Source organism: Schistocerca serialis, unplaced genomic scaffold (assembly GCF_023864345.2).
Source record: "Schistocerca serialis cubense isolate TAMUIC-IGC-003099 unplaced genomic scaffold, iqSchSeri2.2 HiC_scaffold_994, whole genome shotgun sequence".
Taxonomy (NCBI): Eukaryota; Metazoa; Arthropoda; class Insecta; order Orthoptera; family Acrididae; genus Schistocerca; species Schistocerca serialis.
In genome coordinates this window covers 45,001-50,000 of record NW_026048622.1, presented here as the reverse complement: position 1 = coordinate 50,000, position 5,000 = coordinate 45,001, and the positions used below count along the sequence as shown (strand labels likewise).

Below are 5,000 nucleotides of genomic sequence, written 5' to 3'. Positions count from 1 at the left end.
TTCACCTAACCTACGTTGTACCTTAACCTAACCTACGTTGTACCTTAACCTAACCTACGTTGTACCTTAACCTAACCTACGTTGTACCTTAACCTAACCTACGTTGTACCTTAACCTAACCTACGTTGTACCTTAACCTAACCTACGTTGTACCTTAACCTAACCTACGTTGTACCTTAACCTAACCTACGTTGTACCTTAACCTAACCTACGTTGTGCCTTAACCTAACCTACGTTGTGCCTTAACCTAACCTACGTTGTGCCTTAACCTAACCTACGTTGTGCCTTAACCTAACCTATGTTGTGCCTTAACCTAACCTATGTTGTGCCTTAACCTAACCTATGTTGTGCCTTAACCTAACCTATGTTGTGCCTTAACCTAACCTATGTTGTGCCTTAACCTAACCTATGTTGTGCCTTAACCTAACCTATGTTGTGCCTTAACCTAACCTATGTTGTGCCTTAACCTAACCTACGTTGTGCCTTAACCTAACCTACGTTGTGCCTTAACCTAACCTACGTTGTGCCTTAACCTAACCTACGTTGTGCCTTAACCTAACCTACGTTGTGCCTTAACCTAACCTACGTTGTGCCTTAACCTAACCTACGTTGTGCCTTAACCTAACCTACGTTGTGCCTTAACCTAACCTACGTTGTGCCTTAACCTAACCTACGTTGTGCCTTAACCTAACCTACGTTGTGCCTTAACCTAACCTACGTTGTGCCTTAACCTAACCTACGTTGTGCCTTAACCTAACCTACGTTGTGCCTTAACCTAACCTACGTTGTGCCTTAACCTAACCTACGTTGTGCCTTAACCTAACCTACGTTGTGCCTTAACCTAACCTACGTTGTGCCTTAACCTAACCTACGTTGTGCCTTAACCTAACCTACGTTGTGCCTTAACCTAACCTACGTTGTGCCTTAACCTAACCTACGTTGTGCCTTAACCTAACCTACGTTGTGCCTTAACCTAACCTACGTTGTGCCTTAACCTAACCTACGTTGTGCCTTAACCTAACCTACGTTGTGCCTTAACCTAACCTACGTTGTGCCTTAACCTAACCTACGTTGTGCCTTAACCTAACCTACGTTGTGCCTTAACCTAACCTACGTTGTGCCTTAACCTAACCTATGTTGTGCCTTAACCTAACCTATGTTGTGCCTTAACCTAACCTATGTTGTGCCTTAACCTAACCTATGTTGTGCCTTAACCTAACCTATGTTGTGCCTTAACCTAACCTATGTTGTGCCTTAACCTAACCTATGTTGTGCCTTAACCTAACCTATGTTGTGCCTTAACCTAACCTATGTTGTGCCTTAACCTAACCTATGTTGTGCCTTAACCTAACCTACGTTGTGCCTTAACCTAACCCATATTGTACCTTAACCTAACCCATATTGTACCTTAACCTAACCCATATTGTACCTTAACCTAACCCATATTGTACCTTAACCTAACCCATATTGTACCTTAACGTAACCTAATTTGTGCCTTAACGTAACCTAATTTGTGCCTTAACGTAACCTAATTTGTGCCTTAACGTAACCTAATTTGTGCCTTAACGTAACCTAATTTGTGCCTTAACGTAACCTAATTTGTGCCTTAACGTAACCTAATTTGTGCCTTAACGTAACCTAATTTGTGCCTTAACGTAACCTAATTTGTGCCTTAACGTAACCTAATTTGTGCCTTAACGTAACCTAATTTGTGCCTTAACGTAACCTAATTTGTGCCTTAACGTAACCTAATTTGTGCCTTAACGTAACCTAATTTGTGCCTTAACGTAACCTAATTTGTGCCTTAACGTAACCTAATTTGTGCCTTAACGTAACCTAATTTGTGCCTTAACGTAACCTAATTTGTGCCTTAACGTAACCTAATTTGTGCCTTAACGTAACCTAATTTGTGCCTTAACGTAACCTAATTTGTGCCTTAACGTAACCTAATTTGTGCCTTAACGTAACCTAATTTGTGCCTTAACGTAACCCATGTTGTGCCTTAACGTAACCCATGTTGTGCCTTAACGTAACCCAATTTGTGCCTTAACGTAACCCATGTTGTGCCTTAACCTAACCTATATTGTGCCTCAACCTAACCTATATTGCGCCTTAACCTGACGCACGTTGTCGCTGAACCTGCTCTGTAATTGTTATGCAACTCGTTAAATTAGTGTAGTGTTGCCTAACCGCAACCCTCGCAATATAGTTCGCTATTCGCACTGCCCGGTCCCCTGTGTATCGCGTCATGTTAAACACCTTGCAGGTGTTGCTGACTTTCCACATGCTCCTGCTATACACTGTAATGTGGATAGCAGCAGGACGTACATGCCCCCCCCCCTTCCCCCCTGCCTTCGCAAGCTGGTCGTTGAGAAGTTTGCATGTTCAATGCCCTTCGCATGCCGACGTACTCAGCCTACGTTGTGGTACGGCCTGTCACCTGTCCGCCGATGTACGCAAAACCCACAAACTGTACTGCACATTGGTCCGTATGTACTGAATGATACATCGTGGCACATGTGTGACCGTACGACGACTGCGCCTAGCAACGGCAGACCATACAGTCCAAATATTGTGCACGCAGCTACGTGTCGTCTCCCTATAAGAGCTGGATTGCAGTGTGGTACGCCATTCAGACGTGTGGGAGGAACGGACGCCCTGGATGGCGATCAGCATGAGCAGTCTGTTGATGTAGTGGAGCGTGTATTCGGACGTAGTCGTCTCTTCTCACACACCGTGATAGCATGTTGCACCGCGTTCCACATCTGCGACATCCTGCAGAGGCCGGCTGACAGTCGTTCGCGCAATGGACACCGCATACGTACGGGGGCTACCTTCCACGTGTTCTCGAGGCGTGCACATGTTGTTGCGTCTATGTGGGCAGACGTAGTGTGTTGTGACACCTGACACAGGCATGCAATACTCGTTGCAAATGGCGATGGACGTCTACGTTTGCTGGTGACGTTACGCAAATGAACAACAGGTAACCCGTTGTGGTGCGGTTGTTCTCGCTAGAGGTGAATCAGTGTTGGCGACGATCGGTCGAGCTATTAACCGGTTGTTTCAGGGATACCCACCATGCCCACGAACGTGAAAGGGGACCCACCATGCCCACGAACGCGAAAGGGGATCTGGGTGTGAGGCGATACGCGGCGGTGGCTGGGTGGGACCGTCCCCGGCCGGTGAGGGGGGGCCGCCCGGCGTGCTGGCAGCGCGGTGCGTGGGCGCACGCGCTACAGCCGGCTGGTGGGGGCGGCCAGTGGCAGGCGCGCCGGCCGACGGACGCGGCAGGCGGCGCAGCTGCGCGCCGGCGCCCCCTGCTCGCGGCGCCTTGCGGCCAAAGTAGGTCCTCGCGGGCCCGGTGCGAAGCGCGGTGGCCATCTGCAGTGTGCTGGTCCGATTGAGGACTGTGTGCGCTGAGGATGCGCCGCCGCCCGGCGCTCGGCGCCGCGACGCCGTCTGCTGCTCGGTCGCCCCAGCGGTTCTCGCAGGTGGTTTGTATCGCAGCTGTGCGGACGTGTTGGCGCGTGCGCTGTGCTGGGAGAGTTCGCTTCGGCACCCAAGTGGGGCTTTTGTCCTTCTGTGGCGCTGGCGTTGGAGCTGCCGGTCACCGTAGGTGGCGCGTGTTGTCTCCCGCCGGCAATGCCACGACAGCACGCTCCCGGGCCTCTGTCGGCAGCGGCAAGCTCAGTTGGGAGCACGGGTGGTCGCACCTAAAGCGTCTACTCGCCTAACTCCGGGCGATTGCGCCTCTCTCGAACCCGACCAAGTACTTAGGACGGCGCTGCGCGCCGCCGGGACCTGAGAGGGTTTCGAGGTGTGTTGTGCAGGGGAGCTCAGCCTCCTCCTGTTTGCAGAATAATTGAGCGGACGCTTGCGTGTTCGCGCGGGCCCCCGGGACACACTCCCGGGCGGCCGGCTGCTCAGCTCTAGTTGACGCAGCTCCCTGGTTGATCCTGCCAGTAGTCATATGCTTGTCTCAAAGATTAAGCCATGCATGTCTCAGTACAAGCCGCATTAAGGTGAAACCGCGAATGGCTCATTAAATCAGTTATGGTTCCTTAGATCGTACCCACGTTACTTGGATAACTGTGGTAATTCTAGAGCTAATACATGCAAACAGAGTCCCGACCAGAGATGGAAGGGACGCTTTTATTAGATCAAAACCAATCGGTCGGCTCGTCCGGTCCGTTTGCCTTGGTGACTCTGAATAACTTTGGGCTGATCGCACGGTCCTCGTACCGGCGACGCATCTTTCAAATGTCTGCCTTATCAACTGTCGATGGTAGGTTCTGCGCCTACCATGGTTGTAACGGGTAACGGGGAATCAGGGTTCGATTCCGGAGAGGGAGCCTGAGAAACGGCTACCACATCCAAGGAAGGCAGCAGGCGCGCAAATTACCCACTCCCGGCACGGGGAGGTAGTGACGAAAAATAACGATACGGGACTCATCCGAGGCCCCGTAATCGGAATGAGTACACTTTAAATCCTTTAACGAGTATCTATTGGAGGGCAAGTCTGGTGCCAGCAGCCGCGGTAATTCCAGCTCCAATAGCGTATATTAAAGTTGTTGCGGTTAAAAAGCTCGTAGTTGGATTTGTGTCCCACGCTGTTGGTTCACCGCCCGTCGGTGTTTAACTGGCATGTATCGTGGGACGTCCTGCCGGTGGGGCGAGCCGAAGGCGTGCGACCGCCTCGTGCGTGCTCGTGCGTCCCGAGGCGGACCCCGTTGAAATCCTACCAGGGTGCTCTTTATTGAGTGTCTCGGTGGGCCGGCACGTTTACTTTGAACAAATTAGAGTGCTTAAAGCAGGCAAGCCCGCCTGAATACTGTGTGCATGGAATAATGGAATAGGACCTCGGTTCTATTTTGTTGGTTTTCGGAACCCGAGGTAATGATTAATAGGGACAGGCGGGGGCATTCGTATTGCGACGTTAGAGGTGAAATTCTTGGATCGTCGCAAGACGAACAGAAGCGAAAGCATTTGCCAAGTATGTT

The 5,000-nt window shown here is 50.7% G+C and overlaps 1 non-coding gene across 1 annotated transcript in view; it reads left to right on the top strand.

Moving 5' to 3' along the window:
- Window positions 1-3,943: 3,943 nt before the first annotated feature.
- Window positions 3,944-5,000, top strand: part of LOC126454650 (small subunit ribosomal RNA) — a 1,909-nt gene continuing 852 nt past the window's right edge. Inside the window, exon 1 of the ribosomal RNA XR_007585292.1 lies at window positions 3,944-5,000. This exon is cut by the window's right edge and continues 852 nt beyond it. This is a non-coding gene — a ribosomal RNA (small subunit ribosomal RNA).